At 48.6% G+C, this 19977-nt stretch overlaps 1 pseudogene; it reads left to right on the top strand.

Annotated features, from left to right (window-relative positions):
• Positions 1-18606, top strand: part of LOC136488821 (receptor protein kinase-like protein ZAR1) — a 77553-nt pseudogene extending 58947 nt beyond the window's left edge.
• Positions 18607-19977: the final 1371 nt, after the last annotated feature.

A 19977-nucleotide genomic window follows, 5' to 3' on the forward strand; every position in this document is an offset into this window, starting at 1 on the left:
AATATAAAGTAATAGCACCTCTACTTTATGTAATCATCCACAAATTGACAACCTAGAACCTACCAACAGTTTAAGCATACCAAACATAGTTAAGATAATATAATGGCAAAGCCCAAACTATTTATTAAATTGCCTTTATCATTTTATTTAGATATCTAGGTTAAATAATAAATATATATCAGATGTGCTGAATAAATTCTCAAAAATTTACAGAGCCTTAATAATGCTATCAAAGGACTACTATAAAAATTTCATGTCATTTTGCTAAGTAGAACATCCTATACAAAAATGATAAGGAAGCAAGGCTTGAAATATCATAAATGGAAAATCCTATTGAAAAGTGTCAAGCAACAGATTTCTTATTTTTCTTAATATCCATATGGTACTAGTATCACCTCCAAAAAATTTCATGAATTTTGGACTCATAATTAATTTATAAAAATTCATGCAAGGATTAACTATTTATAAAAGAAAAATCTATAACTATAGATCTACACATGCACTGGTCCTCAAATTTTTATCCAAGCTCATGTATAACAAGAATAGACTACCACAAAAATTTCATAATTTTTGGAGCACAGGAACTCTAGATATAAAATAAACAAATTTGAATGCATTCAAAAGCACATTTGAAATCCCTATTTAAATCTCCAGAAATTTCTACTGTTGAAACCAAGAACATATTTTTCCTAAATACTACACTTCCTAAGCAACACAATCATATTTATTTCACCATTTTAGGAGCTACCAAACTAAAGATACAAAAATAACAAAACAAATCAAAAACTGGATTCAAAATGAGTTAGCCTACACTACTGCTGTCGCTGACAGGTGGGACCCACTGGTCAGGGGACCCCACGCGTCAGTGACACGGAGCAGGGCAGCGGCGCTGCGCGGTGCTGGCGCGGCCAGAGCTCGCCGACGGCGAACTCGCCGGCGGTGACATCATCACACGATGATCTACTCGACTTCGCGCATCGATTGAGCTACTTGGGTGGCTTTATCATCGGAGCTAGCGGCTACGGCGGCGGCCATGGCGGGGTGGAGGTGCGGGTCGACGGTGAAACGCCGGTGTGGGCTACGGTGGTTCAAATCAACGCGTGGACAAGCATCTATGAACGCTGGGGGACCTAGCGTGCTAGCTAACGGAGCGGGAGGAGGGCTGTGGCGGCGTGGCCACGACGACGGGGCTCACGGCGGAACTCCGGCGAGCCTACACGCGCTGCGGTGGCTTACCGGGCTTTGTCAGCGGGCACGGGGAGAAACAATGGGGTGCTGGGGAGACGGTGGAGCTATCACGGTGGTGCGGGAGTGGCCAGGCACGAGCTGCGCGCTGCTATGGCGACGGCGGAGCGGTGGGCGCTCGGCGGCTGCTGCTGTGAGGAAGAGAAGGCGCCGGGAGCGAAATGGGAGCGCGGGATGGCTCGGGCGGGCGCTGGCGACGTTAAGGCGCGCTCGGGCGTGGCGTGGCCTGCGCGGTCAGGGCAACGGCGACGCGCGGCCGTCGCCGGGGACACGCGGCGCGCGAACTCTGCTGTCGGTCGGCCACTGAACGCGTCATTCAGTTTCATCAGAAACACGATGGCCGAGCCTGACAGCGCGTTTTCAACTTGATTTACCGGCTAATTGGTGGCTCCTTCGTGCAAACTTACTGAATAGAATTTGTAGACCCATGTACCAGCTTCAAATGTTGTTCAAGGATCGCATTCTAATTCTCACCCGAACTCAAGTTATAATGCCCTGAAGGTCAGCTTGTCAGGCTGTCAGGGTTTCACGACTTAGCAAATTTCGTTAAGTGTTGAAATCAGGATTTTGATGATTCTTGTGATCCAATTTCAAACATGTTAGGAGCTGAATCATGTGATGACCCAAAAATAAAAGTTGTTCCTAATGTCAAACACTACAACATTGCTTTAGTGAACTCCTCCATGCAAGGCCTCTAACACATAGTTCAACTTTAGTCAAACATGTCACTTTGAAATCATGATACATATTCAAACCATTACCAGATGACCAAACTAGCCCTAGCACTAAATACCAAAGTTGTTCATGATGATATCCTAAGCATGTTTGAGTAATTTGCAAGGTTATTTAAGCTTTTCATGTAGTAGTCACTCATATAGCTATCCAGGTCAACACATGAAATATCACTTAAGTGCTAGATCAAGAAATGTGGCCTTCATGAACAAGGTTCCTTTTGTTAACCTAAGTGTAGCTAAGGTGTTATAGTGACCAACATTACATACTAGCCTTTATTTGCACATGATCATATGCATATGTTACAAGAAACACGAAATAACAAGCAATGTTTCATATGTTTCGATCAGATGTTTCAATTGTAAATGATGATTTATGAATGCTTGATGCTCATGCTCATGTTATGCAAGTCAAGTTATGCAAGGCTAACACCCGAGGTGTTACAGCCCCTCCCCCTTATAAAAATCTCGTCCCGAGATTTGCAAGACCTACCATTCTTGGAAAAAGGCGGGATAAACTTCTTGCAGATAATCTTCTCTTTCCCACGTAGCATCTTGTTCACTATGATTGTTCCACACCACCTTATAGAACTTAATAATCTTCCTCCTTGTTACTCTCTCCATCTCTTCTAATACTCAAATTGGCTTTTCTTCATAGGTCAAATCCGATTGAAGTTGCACGTTGGTGGGTGCAATAGCTTCTTCCGGTACTCGAAGACATTTCTTTAGCTGCGAAACATGGAACACATCAAAGATTGCACTCATCTCTGGTGGGAGTTGTAGCCTGTACGCAACATTTCCTTTTCGTTCCAAAATTTTGTATGGCCCTACATATCTTGGTGAAAGCTTCTTTTTCATCCCAAATCTCTTCACACCTTTCATGGGTGATACTCTCAAGTACACATAGTCACCTACTTCAAAAGTTAGTGGTCTTCTTCTTCTATCGGCATAACTTTTCTGTCTTGATTGAGCTGCCTTCATGTGTTGTTGGATGATACGTACTTGTTCTTCGGCTTCATTGACAAAATCAATACCAAAATATCTCCTTTCACCGGGCTCGATCCAATTCAATGGAGTTCTGCACTTTCTGCCATACAAGGCTTCAAATGGAGCCATCTTGATACTCGCTTGATAACTGTTGTTATAGGAGAATTCAGCTAAAGGTAGCCATTTCTCCCATGAACCTTTTGAAGATATAACACAAGCCCTAAGTAAATCTTCTAGGATTTGGTTTACTCGCTCTGTCTGTCCTGACGTTTGCGGATGATAAGCTGAACTCCGAATTAGCTTGGTTCCCAAAGCTTGGTGTAGGTGCTCCCAGAAACGAGCTATGAACTGTGGTCCTCTATCTGAGATTATAGTCCTGGGTACTCCATGCAATTTCACGATCTGGGAAACATATAACTCAGAGTATTTACCCGCGTGATATGTTGTGTGAACTGGTACAAAATGTGCTGACTTGGTGAGACGATCAACAATGACCCAGATTGAATCGTGACCTTGGGGCGTTGTTGGAAGGCCTGTGATAAAGTCCATGCTGATTTCCTCCCATTTCCATCCTGGAATAGGCAATGGCTGAAGTAATCCAGCGGTTTTCATATGGACGGCTTTCACTCTGCTGCAGTTATCACACCTAGCAACATAGGCTGCGATCTCTTTCTTCATCTTAGTCCACCAAAAATGGTTTCTTAGATCCTGATACATTTTACTACTACCCGGGTGGATAGACAATTTGGACGAGTGAGCTTCTTCTAAAATCTGATTCCTTAGCTCACGGTCTTTTGGCACCACTAGTCGGTCCTCAAACCATAATATACCTTTTTCGTCCAATCTAAAATGTTTTGTTTCTTGCTCTTGCATTTTTCTTTTGATGTGACTTATTCCTACATCTGTCTACTGTAGCTCTATGATTCTGCCCTCAAGCGAACAACTGATTGTAATATTGTGTAGTACAGCAGGATGTAGCAAGTTGAATCCATCTTCCAATAGCGCTTCCACAGTGTTGCCATGGGACTTCCGACTAAGTGCGTCGGCTACCACATTAGCTTTACCCGGATGGTAATGCACTTCCAAATTATAGTCCTTAATCAATTCCAACCATCTTCGTTGTCTCATGTTCAGTTCTGGCTGGGTAAAGATATACTTGAGGCTCTTGTGGTCAGTATAGATATGACATACATTGCCCAACAAGTAATGTCTCCATATCTTTAGTGCATGGACAACGGCTGCAAGTTCCAAATCATGTGTAGGGTAGTTGACTTCATGTTTTCTCAGTTGCCGAGAGGCATATGCAATTACTCTCCCTTCTTGCATAAGTACACATCCCAAACCTATTCCTGATGCATCACAAAATACATCAAAAGGCTTTTCAATGTCTGGTTGTGCTAGCACTGGCGCTGTAGTCAACAAAGTTCTGAGAGTGTGAAAAGCTGTTTCACATTCTGGTGTCCACTTGTATTTCTCATCTTTCTGAAGTAGTCTGGTCATAGGCTTGGCTATCTTTGAGAAGTCTAGAATAAACCGACGATAGTATCCTGCTAACCCTAGGAAACTCCGAACTTCATGCACCGAAGTTGGGGCTTTCCAATCCATGACCTCCTGTACTTTTGATGGGTCTACTGAGATTCCATCTCTGGATAAAATGTGACCTAAGAAAGGCACTTTCCTCATCCAAAATTCACATTTGCTAAACTTAGCATATAGCTTATGCTCCCTCAATCTGGATAGGACAATCCTCAGGTGTTCTTCGTGATCTGACTCACTTTCTGAATAAATCAGTATGTCATCGATAAACACGACCACGAACTTGTCAAGTTCGGGCATGAATACCGAGTTCATTAGGTACATAAAGTAGGCTGGAGCATTTGTTAGTCCGAAAGACATAACCAAGTACTCGTATAAGCCGTACCTAGTAGAGAAAGCCGTTTTAGGTATATCCTCCGGTCTGATCTTTATCTGATGGTAACCTAATCTTAAGTCAATTTTGGAGAATACTTTTGCCTTTGCTAGCTGATCGAACAAGATGTCGATGCGGGGTAACGGATATTTGTTCTTGATGGTCACAGCATTGAGTGGTCTGTAATCTACACACATCCTCAGTGACTTATCCTTCTTTTTCACAAACAGTGCTGGACATCCCCACGGAGATGAACTAGGTTGGATAAGACCTTTGTCCAATAGATCTTGCAATTGAACCTTGAGTTCTGCTAACTCATTGTGTGGCATTCTATAGGGCCTTCTGGATATGGGTGCGGTACCTGGCACTAATTCGATCTTAAATTCCACGTCCCTATCCGGTGGTAGACCTGGTAATTCCTCTGGAAATACATCCGAAAACTCACAAACCACGGGAATATCACATATGGTGGTGGCTTGGATAGCACAGGCTAAATGTTGGGGTTCGAATTCGCGGGAGAGTGGAACTAGAAAAGCATTCCCTCCCATGGGTTCTCTCAACATGATAGTATGGGTGCTAGTGTCGATAAGAACACCATGATCCTTCATCCAATTCATGCCTAAGATTACACTTATCGACAATCCTGGCAATATTATCAAATCTGTTGTGTACTCCCTCCCTTGTATCAAAATGAGTACATTTTTTACTATCTTTTTGGTAGTAACAGTACCCCCTGCTGAACTTATGTTAAAACCCCCTTTACTTACTTCTATTATTTCTTGATCATGTCTAGATGCAAATGCTTGACTCATCAATGAATGAGAAGCTCCCGAATCAAATAAAACAACAGCGGGATGCTTGTTGACAAGAAACATACCAGCCGTGACAATTTCTCCGGCGGGCACTTCCTCCACAGCGGTATAGTGCACTTGTCCCTGACGTGCCCTGGCATTCACCTGCCTCTGATTGTTCTGCGTGGGGTTGCCATTCCTCTTGGGGTGGGGGCACTCCTTGGACCAATGACCCAGTTGGTTGCAGTTGAAACAAGGTTGATTACTTTTGAATCCGGCGGAGCTGTCCTGATTGCCATTTCCTTTTGGTAAGGCAATAGTAAACGCCTTACAAAATGGTTTCTGTGGCCTATTATTCTGAGCTTTCGGTGGTGGAGGCCTGAACTTGGGTGCAGGTGGACGGAATTGTGGCCTAGCTATGATAGGCGCTTTCGACTGGAAAGATCCGGATGCACCGGCCTCATAGGCCCTCTTGCGACCTTTAGCAACTGCATGCATGTTGTTGTGATTTTCTTGGGTCAAGGCATCACTAATGAATTCATTGTACGTGGCACATCGGGAGTTTGCCATAGTCTTCATTAATTTGGTACCCAGACCTCGCTTGAAACTCTCAATCTTTTTCTCTTCAGTATCCACGAAACTTGGAGCATATCTTGACAAGTTGTTGAATGCGTGCATATATTCTGTGAGTGACTTGGTTCCCTGAGTGAGCCTCATAAATTTGGCTGCTTTCATGCGCATCAGGCTCGGGGGAATATGGTGTCCCCTGAAAGCCATCTTGAATTGTTCCCAGGTCACTCTCGCATTAGCAGGCAGAGACAACAGAAAGTGCGTCCACCAGATTCCTGCTGGTCCTTGCAATTGATGAGAAGCATATTATGCTTTCAGGTGTTCGGTGACCCTTAGCAGACGGAATTTTTGCTCGATTGTATTTAGCCACTCATCGGCCTGCAGTGGTTCCTCAGCCACCTTGAAAATCGGAGGCTTTGTGTCCAGAAACTCCTTAAATGAACTGTGCTGATTTGGCTCGGCCCCTGGTTGAGGTGGGTGGCCACGAGCAGTGTTTTGCGCGATGAGGCGCAAGGCTTCTTCCATTGTCCTCTGGCTACCCAAGAACTGGGTAAAGAACTCCTGAGCAGACGGTGGCGGTGGGGGTGGCAAGTCATCCTGGTTGCCATCCTGACCGCTACTAGCTCCAGCACGGGTGCGCGTCATCTGCGAAGTTGCAACAATAAGCGATTATTGGTCGATGCCAAGAGATTGCAGATGAATTAGGTACTCATGCCAAACTGAAATTACTGGAGAAATTCTCAAAAGCACAATAAAAACAGAGGCATAATAATTCATTCTCGCAACATGACATCACCAATTTGACCAATTATCGTGCTCATATCGCATGCAATTTAAAGCGTGATTCACGACAAAGTACAGGAATTGTATTGACGTTTACCCAAACGTGCGATTAACATTACATGATAGTCTGGTTACTAGTGCCAACTTGGAACTACAGGTCCATTACATAAATAAAAGTGATACATTAGTCTTCCCACTACACGACAAGTGATCTAATCCTCATCATGATCACTATCGAGGTCAGACGCAGAATCATCTCCCTCCCCAGGTTCTACTTCTTCTTCAGGTGCCACTTCTTCTTCTTCCTCGTACCCCTCTAGATCCATTTCTGCGGCTCCAGGTGGTACATAAGGGTGGAGCTGATTGTGCAGTAGATGAACCTCTTCATGTAGATTATCATTGTATTCTTCCGCATTGGCCAGCTGCTGTTCCAGCTCAAACTGTCGAGCTCTCAGGACATCTTCCCTGGACCAGGCTGCATTCCATTGGTGAGTTAGCCGAGTCATCTCTTCGGTGAGCCTCTCAATCTCGATGTCGTGCTCCCTCTGAAGCTGACGTCGGTCTTTGCGGGCATGACCAAGAGCACTAGACACACGTCTGAGGCTACCCTCAACTCCATCTAACACTCTCATCGTTGCAAACATGGCGCTCATTGCAGGGTTATCGCTGTTCTGCCCTTCTGCTGCACCAATTTCCAAGGGTCTTCCTCTTGCCTGCTGCCATGAGTCAGTGGAGGGATTACCTCTTGGAAAGACTCCAACCAAAGCGGCTGCCAGCTCCTGAGGAAAACGATCCATGATATCCCTCAAGATCCCAAAGGCTGCCCTACCAGCTGCTTCTTCAGCAGTCCTGCCAGTCGACTCATAACACCATCCTGTCCACTCAGAATCGTCACCTCGGGGACGAACAACGGCCTCTACAGTAACTAAGAGACCTTCTCCCAACCGCTCGTTCGCCCAGAAGTAGCGGGGTTCCATTCCATCAGGATAACCTACATAGCTGAGCACTCTCCACAAGAGTGTAGGCATCCCAAACTCTCCAAGGAACGTGTGACGTTGATGGGTACGTGGAGCAAGCTGACGGCTAGGAGCTCTGCCTCCGGTGGACTTGCGAGCAGTCTGCTTGGTGCGTGCCATCTGTACCATTAACATGTACCCTTGGTGAGACAATGCCATAATGGATAAGAGTTACATAACCGAGTAAGAATCTTTATAAGGGGAGGAACAAATGTAATTATGTGAATGGTATTTTAACATGATGCATGCTCGTGCCGTACGTCCTCACAAACTTAGGAAAAATTTGTTTCTAACGATAGACACGGTGGCATACATACGTCTCCTCATAAATATCGTAACTAGTCGAGCTACACGTTTCGTTGTTAGTGTACCTGCATAAAATTTCATTTCAGCCCTAACCCATATTGAAATATGCAGAATGTAACTGTAAATACTTTCATATATGTATACCCATACATATACTTCCGTATCAATCTACCCGTTAAGAATTTAAACCCACAATTAAATACGTACCATATACACATGCAAGCATGCATACACAGCCGTACCAAAGCTAACTCTTCCCGACCGCACGCTCACATCTTGCGGTCATACCCTCATCTTACCTTGGCGTAGAGGCATTTGATCCATTCATTACCACTCAAGTGAATGGCATCCATACTATAGCACGCCGTATGGACGACGAAGTAAAAACCCCCATGTTAGTACTTAAATAGCCACCTAATAGTCCTTAATTTGGGCATAAGGAAAGTGATCATTGGCACACTTTAGATTTCAAATACCTATTATATAACTAATAGTTGCTAGAGAAGGTTTTTTGGAAAACAAAAACTTTTGTTTTTAAATACACTTGTGACAATTAACGTTGAATCTTGCTCCGATACCAGCTGTCGCAGAACCGACCAATTTATAAGAATACAAGTATAATGGCAATCCGCAAGCGGTTGCACTGTCATACTTGAACCCATATAAACCCGGTAGTCCGTCGAGTACCACGACGGGTCTCGATAAACGATTTACAACAACCAAGATCGTACAGGATTCAACATACATGCCACATATTACATAAAGTTCACAGATACTTTTCATCATCAGAGTACGAATAAAAGTTATTACAAACCGAGTTTGATAAATTAAGCGGAAGCAAATAAGTTCAAAGATAAAGTTTCCAACATAGTTTGATACAGTGCCAAACCAGATCAAGATCCACAAAAGCAAAGATAGGAATTACTAAGGAAGCCTGCCCAAGGCTTACTCCTCATCCACAGCGGGATAGAAGCAACTCTTGCAATAACCATGATACACAGTGCCATCTGCAACAATGGGAAAATAAACCCTGAGTACAAGAAGGTACTCAGCTACACTTACCCGTCATGAACCAGAAATAAAATGACTCCAAGGATCATGCAAGGCTATAGAAGTGGACGTAACTTGACAACATTTTGCGAAAAAGGCAATTACCCGTTGTACAATTATGATTCCTTTATCAAGTTAATTACAACTAACCATTTCTAGATTAGCAACTATCCTGTGCCAAACATGTGGTATATCATTTAGAAGCATCCAATAGTAACCATAGCAGGTATTGTAATTCCATATTCATCTGAACCATCATGTTTCATAACACAGTTACTACGATGTTGGAGCTAGCCAAGTTTCTCACTATCCGGGAGAGACGGCGATTCGAATCGATTTCTACCAGCTGGGAATTTATTCCTAACACAAACCCAGATCTACCAGCCACGATAGTCTTAGGTCACCTTTGGTACAACTCAGGTACACATTTCGTGGGTCCGTACCGCGCCGCACAATCTGGAACACCAGATGCCAGGATGCTCAGGCCAAGCCTGCCCTTGGGCTCAGTCTGATCGTTCCCCGGAAGGAGCGCACAACAGAACGATTCCCGGCCTGAGTTGAATTACTCGGCTTCGCGGTCGGAACGAATTATCCGGCCAGCTAAGTGAGAGGCATGCGTTCAATCTTGTCAGAAGTTCCAACAACGGTACGGTCCTTGATCGACACAGATGGGGATAGATCCACACCCAAGACCTCCATGCCTTGTTGCTTTTCTATCGACATCCCGCCCGGTCTCCATTTACATTAACCATGGTTCTTTTCCACGATAACCATTATAACCAAACGTGCTCCGGTATCCACCTATATCTCGCAGGTGACAGGAAATCACCCGACTTCTACCGGTCTAAGCATGGCTAAGCATATATTCGATCCTGGACCTATACCGGTGAAAGGTGTAATTTCTGGACAAGGAATGTACATGCATCAAGTGGTTTCATTCAACTCTTATAACCTAATGCATCAATCATAAATACGTAAGTAAACAGTTGTAAATTACTGGGAGACTTATAATGCTCCGAGGCTTGCCTCGCAGAAAGGAAGTAGGGCGATTGTCAGGGCACTCCGGCAGCTCTTCAGGGTTCTGCTCCACGCCTTCGGGAGCTGCGGCTTGCGGATCCTCCTGCTGGTTCCCTTCCTCTGCTTCTTCGAATTCCAGCAACGTGATCTCTTCCTCCGATCCTAGATGCATGAGTATGGTATGAGTATTATGAAGGCATAATGTTAACAAGTACATCGCGTTGTTGAGTAGGTGCATATCTCTTCTCGCTTACTACTTAACTACTTCTACAAAGCATCGACTATGCCATAAACAATATCTACTTGTTTCACTCATAACTGGAGTTCTACAATTCCAAATCTAGTGATCCTGGACTTTCTGGAAAGCTTATCAAATTTTCTACAACTTTGTTATTAACCATTTTTACAGTCTACATCAGTTTCAACATGTAACTCCTCATACTCTAGAATCAGTCCGGAAATGATTTAACATGCAATATAAAGTAATAGCACCTCTACTTTATGTAATCATCCACAAATTGACAACCTAGAACCTACCAACAGTTTAAGCATACCAAACATAGTTAAGATAATATAATGGCAAAGCCCAAACTATTTATTAAATTGCCTTTATCATTTTATTTAGATATCTAGGTTAAATAATAAATATATATCAGATGTGCTGAATAAATTCTCAAAAATTTACAGAGCCTTAATAATGCTATCAAAGGACTACTATAAAAATTTCATGTCATTTTGCTAAGTAGAACATCCTATACAAAAATGATAAGGAAGCAAGGCTTGAAATATCATAAATGGAAAATCCTATTGAAAAGTGTCAAGCAACAGATTTCTTATTTTTCTTAATATCCATATGGTACTAGTATCACCTCCAACAAATTTCATGAATTTTGGACTCATAATTAATTTATAAAAATTCATGCAAGGATTAACTATTTATAAAAGAAAAATCTATAACTATAGATCTACACATGCACTGGTCCTCAAATTTTTATCCAAGCTCATGTATAACAAGAATAGCCTACCACAAAAATTTCATAATTTTTGGAGCACAGGAACTCTAGATATAAAATAAACAAATTTGAATGCATTCAAAAGCACATTTGAAATCCCTATTTAAATCTCCAGAAATTTCTACTGTTGAAACCAAGAACATATTTTTCCTAAATACTACACTTCCTAAGCAACACAATCATATTTATTTCACCATTTTAGGAGCTACCAAACTAAAGATACAAAAATAACAAAACAAATCAAAAACTGGATTCAAAATGAGTTAGCCTACACTACTGCTGTCGCTGACAGGTGGGACCCGCTGGTCAGGGGACCCCACGCGTCAGTGACACGGAGCAGGGCAGCGGCGCTGCGCGGTGCTGGCGCGGCCAGAGCTCGCTGACGGCGAACTCGCCGGTGGTGACATCATCACACGATGATCTACTCGACTTCGCGCATCGATTGAGCTACTTGGGTGGCTTTATCATCGGAGCTAGCGGCTACGGCGGCGGCCATGGCGGGGTGGAGGTGCGGGTCGACGGTGAAACGCCGGTGTGGGCTACGGTGGTTCAAATCAACGCGTGGACAAGCATCTATGAACGCTGGGGGACCTAGCGCGCTAGCTAACGGAGCGGGAGGAGGGCTGTGGCGGCGTGGCCACGACGACGGGGCTCACGGCGGAACTCCGGCGAGCCTACACGCGCCGCGGTGGCTTACCGGGCTTTGTCAGCGGGCACGGGGAGAAACAATGGGGTGCTGGGGAGACGGTGGAGCTATCACGGTGGTGCGGGAGTGGCCAGGCACGAGCTGCGCGCTGCTATGGCGACGGCGGAGCGGTGGGCGCTCGGCGGCTGCTGCTGTGAGGAAGAGAAGGCGCCGGGAGCGAAATGGGAGCGCGGGATGGCTCGGGCGGGCGCTGGCGACGTTAAGGCGCGCTCGGGCGCGGCGTGGCCTGCGCGGTCAGGGCAACGACGACGCGCGGCCGTCGCCGGGGACACGTGGCGCGCGAACTCTGCCGTCGGTCGGCCACTGAACGCGTCGTTCAGTTTCGTCAGAAACACGATGGCCGAGCCTGACAGCGCGTTTTCAACTTGATTTACCGGCTAATCGGTGGCTCCTTCGTGCAAACTTACTGAATAGAATTTGTAGACCCATGTACCAGCTTCAAATGTTGTTCAAGGATCGCATTCTAATTCTCACCCGAACTCAAGTTATAATGCCCTGAAGGTCAGCTTGTCAGGCTGTCAGGGTTTCACGACTTAGCAAATTTCGTTAAGTGTTGAAATCAGGATTTTGATGATTCTTGTGATCCAATTTCAAACATGTTAGGAGCTGAATCATGTGATGACCCAAAAATAAAAGTTGTTCCTAATGTCAAACACTACAACATTGCTTTAGTGAACTCCTCCATGCAAGGCCTCTAACACCTAGTTCAACTTTAGTCAAACATGTCACTTTGAAATCATGATACATATTCAAACCATTACCAGATGACCAAACTAGCCCTAGCACTAAATACCAAAGTTGTTCATGATGATATCCTAAGCATGTTTGAGTAATTTGCAAGGTTATTTAAGCTTTTCATGTAGTAGTCACTCATATAGCTATCCAGGTCAACACATGAAAAATCACTTAAGTGCTAGATCAAGAAATGTGGCCTTCATGAACAAGGTTCCTTTTGTTAACCTAAGTGTAGCTAAGGTGTTATAGTGACCAACATTACATACTAGCCTTTATTTGCACATGATCATATGCATATGTTACAAGAAACACGAAATAACAAGCAATGTTTCATATGTTTCGATCAGATGTTTCAATTGTAAATGATGATTTATGAATGCTTGATGCTCATGCTCATGTTATGCAAGTCAAGTTATGCGAGGCTAACACCCGAGGTGTTACAGATTGCGCCACCCCCTCGGATGCCACCATGGCAGCATCCGATCCCACGGGGCTTGTCACGGTTGCGGCCACCTCCGTCTAGGCCTCTGGTGGCATGGACTGCGCTGCTCCCTCGGACGCCACCATGGCTACATCCGACTCTGCTCGGCCCGCGTCAGGCGCCGTCACTTGGGCCGCCGGGGGCACGGATTGCGTCACCCCCTTGGACACCACCACGGCTGCGTCCGACTGCTCCTAGCTTGGCATGATCATGGCCGCCTGCTCGGCAACCACCGAGGGCATGGGCGCCACCACGGGCACCACCGGACCGGCCAACGAGGCCGCAACGTCAGCACCGCTCCTGCCCGAAATAGGGGCGACGTCGGGAAGCACCATCTATCCTGCCTGAAGGGCAAGGCTCTTCTTAGGCGCCGGCCCCTTAGGGTGGTCCCATCGCAAGAATCTGCAAAAGGGAAAAAAGGCATAAGGTCAGAACAGAAAAATAAAAAGGGAAAAACGAGGGGAATCGGTGACATACTCTGGCGCTTTCGGGTGGCGGGTACGTTTTGGGGATGAACCCCCAGACCCCTGCTCCAACTCATGTGGGCGGGACCGTTTCGAGCCTACCCCCTGCTCCGTGGCAGGGGGGCTCATCTCCCTTGTCTTCAAGGGTCCGGCGACAGGGCCGCTCCCCTCCATCGGCTCATGGGGCGCGACGATTGGGCCGCTCCCCTCCATCGGCTCATGGGGTGCGACGATAGAGCCACCCCCCTCCGTCGGCTCATGGGGCATGGTGACAGAGCCGCCCCCCTCCATTAGCTCATGGGGCGCGGCGCTAGAGCCACCCCCTCCATCAGCTCACGGGGCGCGGCATCAGAGCCGCCCCCCTCCATCAGCTCCTCGGGGGCGGCTACGGATCCGTCGCCTCCCATCCAGCGATCCCCCGCCTGCACCCTAAGGGTGACAGTGGATCCATCAGCTCCCACCAGACCTAGGGGCAGGCCCAGCTGCACCGTCCTCACAGACTCGCTTCCCCCCACGTGGAACGGGAAGGGTCCCTGTGTGGACAGCGAGTCCTCGTCCTCCAGGTCACCGCAATCCACGCCGGCTATTGCCTCGTTAGACTCATCGTCATCGTCATCATCTTCACTACATGTCTCCTCTCCTCGATCATGAGCTTGCTGCTTCTGTATCGCCTTTTTCGCGAGCTCCCTCGTCTTCTTAACCCAACCGGCCACGGCGCAGTTTGTTGTCGTCCGGGTTGGGTCCTTCGGCAGCAGAGCCGGGCTGTCCTTGAAGAACAGTACCCCTGGCTATTCCCGCTATCCCAAGGTTAGCATCAGGGGGTCAGAAATTCAAGTGAAAAGAGGAGCAAGGGGAAAGAAAACTTACGAAGTCAACAAACCCTGGTTCCAGCCGCATTGGGGGATGCCCCGACACCGGATACATGAAGTTAAGGATGGCGCCAACAGAGTCCTTCGTAGGCTCCATCGCCTCCTTGATGCGCTACACCACTTCAGAGGGAGGGAGCGCTTCATCGGCAAGCGCCGTCCCTTCGAACGATGCTCCGGGCACCATCTGATACAGGGGAAGCGCGCGCGCCATCAGCGGCGCAACCCTCCTCGCATGGTAGGCGCCGATAATCCCCAATCCCTTCACGCCCCTGTCCTTCAGAGTTCGGAGGGTGGCAAGAAGGCCGTTGAGGTGCTTCTTTTCCTTACCCGTGACACCCCACCCCCACGACCCCAGGGTCTCCATGATGTAGCGCCCAGTGAAGACTAGCAAGGGGGCGGCGGCGTCATTCTTGACATAGAACCATTGTGAATGCCACCCCTTGTTGGAGGTGGACAGACGCATTAGCGGGTACGCTCCTGCCTAGTTGTTGCGGAGGTGGATGCCAGCACACCCCACCGGCCCGTGCAACTCTTGCTTCTCGACCTGCCTCTTTAGAAGATTGATGGCGAAGAGATACCGCCATAGGTCAAAGTGTGGACTAATCCGCAAGAACCCCACACACAGGGCGACGAACACCGCAATGTGCTGGATCCCGTTGGGGGTAAGGTGTTGTAGCTCCACCTAATAGTAGTCCAGCAGTCCCTGAAGGAACTGATGGGCGAGCATGGCGAATCCCCGCTCATGGAAGTGAGCGAAAGACACGACGTACCCTTTAGGTGGCTGCGGCTCGTCCTCTTCGCTGGGCAGCCGCCACTCCTCGATGGCGGTCAACGGGCGAAGGAGGCCTCGGCGGACAAGGCCCTCTAGGCGCTGAGGGGAGATGTTGGATCTGTACCCTGAGTCCATTGCGATGGCGAGAGCAACATGGGGAAGAAGGCAGCGGTGAGTTTGACGGCGGGAGCAGTACGGGTGTGAGGAGCTCAGGCGATTGGCGGCGGAGGCTGAGAATGTGAGGGCAACGAGGCAAAGTTTGGAACCCTAGGGGCAAGCCCCGTGGTTTTATAGGGGCGATGGATGCGAGAAGGGCAACGGTCCACCTCGATCTCTGAGCCCGCCATGACACACCACCACGTCACATCACAGGACATGCGCACACGATCCCTATCCCTTCCCATGAAAGTTGTGCTAGGCGGTTTGCCTTCCCTGGGCGGTTCACCTTCCCCAGGCAGACCAGGACTCTCTTCCCACCGAGGGAACATGGGTCACAAAGCCTTTCTTTCTGGCCCGCCTAGGGCCCTAGAGCCCAAGGGCTGTCTCGATGAAGGATGGGCCTACAAACGACCAGGACTCAAGGACGCAAGCATCACCGGGGCCTCGATCCGCAGTCGAGACCCAGCCAGGCTGGCCTTGAATGAAATCCCCATGAACGGGATACCACGATTCCCTTAAAAATATCCAGTTGATGAAAAACCAAGTCTTACGGCCTTACCCGTGGAGGGTCCGATACTACCCCCCGGGCGATTCTACTCGAATCACCTGGGGGCTCGGGGGCTACACCCACCGGGTGCGCTCGCGTGCACCCTCTGGCAAATTAACTCCGATGAAACTGAAACACCCCCAAGCGATTCTATCTAAATCACCTAGGGGCTCGAGGGCTACACCCACCGGGTGCGCTTGCACACACCCTTTGGCAAATTAACACCGATGAAATTGAAACACCCCTCGGGCGATTCGGTTCAAATCACCCGGGGCTACTGTCGGGGACCTAATACCAGGGTACCCAAGGAGGTGGAACTAATAACCATCAAACGTTAAACACTCCCAGATGGACAAGAGCACTACTATGCTTCTTGCCCAAACGACGAGAGTTTGGTTCCACCTCGCCTGACGCCCGTGGGCTAGCTCTGCCTCGCCCTATGCCCGTGGGCCAGCTCCGCCTTGCCTGATGCTCGTGGGCCAGCTCCGCCTTGCCTGATGCCCATGGGCTAGCTTCGCCTCGCCCAACGGCTGAGGGCCAGCTCTGCCTCGCCTGATGCCCATGAGCCAGCTCCGCCTCACCCGACGGCTAAGGGCCGGCTCCGCCTCGCCCAAGGGCTGAGCGCTAGTCTCCGCCTCGCCCGAGGGCTAAGGGTGGGGTCTACCTCACCCGAGGCCTGAGGGCGGGCCCCACCTCACCCGACGTCCGGGGCCAGGCTTTGCCTCCCCGACGGCTAAAAGCAAGACTCCGCCTCGCCCGACGCCCGAGGGCAGGTTCGACCTCACTCGACGACTAAGGGCTAGCTCCACCTTGCCCCGCGACTGCACTTTGATCCTTCCTAAAGACGAAACACAGGGTACGACAGGATGTACAAGTCAACCACAATGTCAAGGGCCATGCCCTGTGCGACTGTAGGAAGGCACCGTCAGAACACGATGGGACGGGCGCTTTAAAGCCCTTTTCCTCATAACAGTGCCCAAATAGTGTTGAGGGTGCCGGCTTTTGTCCCACAGTGTAGTAGGCGCCGCCTTTAGTCCTCGGGCACAGATACCAACACCGGCATACGACAACCGCTATGGTCCAAGACAGAACTCACATCATCTATAGTAATGGGCATATGGTTGCTTCCCTGATTACTCCCCGAGGGGTCACTACTCGGCTCTCCAGCACGCCGCACCGTTCGCTGGCATAGGATGGGATGCACCCACTTGCTAAATGGGGCCAGGGCATGGCCTATGAAGATCAACAAACACGCCACTTCTGACACAGTCTGCCATGTTAAGCAGGGCAGGCGCAGGAAAAAAGGAAGACCCGGATCCTTCGAAGGACCTTCTATACCATTGGTATTTTCCTCTTTCTCCCATCTGTAACCCCTGCTCCCCCCCTTGGTCTATAAAAGGGAGGGCAGGGCTCCCCACTAAAGGGACCGACTTTTGACAGACGACTCACACAAAGACTAGTTCGACATAGGCATAACACACACACACGTAGCCAAGCAGCGACCAAGCTCTTGGCATCCTTTCGATCTTTTCCATTAGAGACTTGGGACCAGTCCCTCTCTCGACTGTTTGTACCCCCTACTATGAACCTTTTCCGGTGCTAATAACATGAGCAGCAATAGACTAGACATAGGGACATTCAGCCCGAACCAGTATAAACCTTGTGTCATTTAGCGCACCATCCGGGCCTAACGCGCATCAATTATAAATTTACTAGCCGGTGTTTGTTCGAAACACCGACACTACAACTGTGGATCGCCAAGGGTGCGACATGCGGGCTTGCGCACTTTCACGAGTGCAGCCCACACCAATTTGTCCATGGCGAGGTCAAGCCCTCCAACATCCTGCTAGATGCCGACTACAACGCGCTTGTCACCGACTTCGGCCTCACTTGCCTCCTCACCATCGCCGGCTGCACTGACATTTACTCCATGGTGGGGTCCGGCGACATCATGGGTGGCGCACTACCGTATGCTAGGCCCACTGCTCTAATGGACAAGTCCAGCGCATATCGTGCCCCTGAGGCATGCGCGCTGGGGGGCTCACAACCACCAAGCCAGAAGTCCGACGTGTACTCGTTCGGCATCCTGCTACTCGAGTTGCTCATGGGGAAGTCGTTAGAGCATGCCTCACTGTCCATATCGTCTTCGTCGATGCCATCCCTGGTGGGTCACAATGGGTAGCAGGAGCTAGAGCAACAAGCTCTAAAGCTCATGAGGTGGGTACGGTTGGGGTTCGAGGAGGTGCGGCCGCATTCGGAGTTGGCTGATGCCATCTTCCTGAGGGACGTTGCCGCATGAAAGGAGGTTGTCGTGGCGTTCCACATCATGTTAGGGTGCTTTGAGGTAGACTCAGAGCATCGACCATGGATGAAGGCTGTGTCCAATAGTTGTAGGGGGTACGACCCCAGATACTCATGGCAGACGACATGGGCTACGCCCCCAGGGGCGGGCTAGCCCACAAGATGAATCATGCGGGGCACGACACTGCTCGACGCCTCCCGCAAGACACCAGGAAGATATCCTAAAGATATTACGAGATATGTTAGGATACGTACGATCCCATGATTCCTATAATCTATTATTACTTTTTGGTTATCTCTCAGATCTAACCGACTTGTAACCCTACCCCCCGGACTATATAAGACGGGCAGGGACACCCTCCAAACACACGTAATATCATACGATAGCCAATACAATCCAACAGACCACCGGAAGTAGGGTATTATGTCATACTGACGGCCTGAACCTGTCCAACTCATGTGTCTCTGTTGCCTTCTTGTTCTCGATTATGCGCATCTCTGTCGATCAATCTACCTTCATGGGATACCCCTCGGAGGACTGCCGATGATATTCTATCGATAGTTGGCGTGTTAGGTATGGGAGTGCATGCTGTTTCTTTATCAAACAAGATGGTACGTTCCATAGGCTCTTCGTCCCTCCCACAGCTCGGCCAGATCTTTATAGTCGGATCGATCTCGTGGATCATCAACGCTGACGGAGTCGGAGAGCTCATCGAGCCGGTGCAGATCATTTCTATGCTGATCACCCCAACATCTATGACTACAGATCCAATCTCGGAACCACCTCCAAGGTCGCCTTCATCGACAACTCACCGCCTGCTTGCTCGCAACTAGAAGAGGCAAATCAACAACGATGAATCTGATCGCATCCATCGATCAAGTTGGTCAGAAGCTCGCCGATTGCCTCTCCATCGCTGAATCGGCTCTAGACACTCTGGCTCAGCATCGACCACCCTCTGATCTAGATCTGTCGGAGGCTGCTCGGGAAGCTCTAGGAGTTGCGTCTCTACCCTTCAGGCTCACCAACATCGTCGCCACTTACTAAGAGGCCCTACGGGGCAAATTCACCAACTAGGTTGGAGATGTCCAACCTCCCACTAACTAGATCACCTGACCAGCCTCTGTTGGCCGTCAACATTGCTACACATCGGCTAATGCCCTAGAGCATCCCTCCAAACCATCTTGGAGGTGAATCCAAGCTCTGAGTCCTAGGGCTCTACGGAGACTATCGCTAAAACCACCACCGAACAACTTCCTCTCCCTCCTTTCTGTGGTGGCGCAATCTTCAACATCAGCGTCGACATCCCCCCATGGGAAGGGGAAACCGAGGAGGACCGTGTCGCCCGTGTTAATAGGAACATCAACTATGCACAGCAGCCGAGCAAACTAAGGCTGCCCTTGCAATGGGCGAGGCTCAGCTTGACTCGCAAGGAAGGCCATGCCAACTCCACCGCAACCTCGACGATGAATTTGTCCATGTGGATGGACACGACGTCTACAAGACCCTAAGCGCTAACCTAGCTAT

Source organism: Miscanthus floridulus, chromosome 10, assembly GCF_019320115.1.
Source record: "Miscanthus floridulus cultivar M001 chromosome 10, ASM1932011v1, whole genome shotgun sequence".
Classification (NCBI taxonomy): domain Eukaryota; kingdom Viridiplantae; phylum Streptophyta; class Magnoliopsida; order Poales; family Poaceae; genus Miscanthus; species Miscanthus floridulus.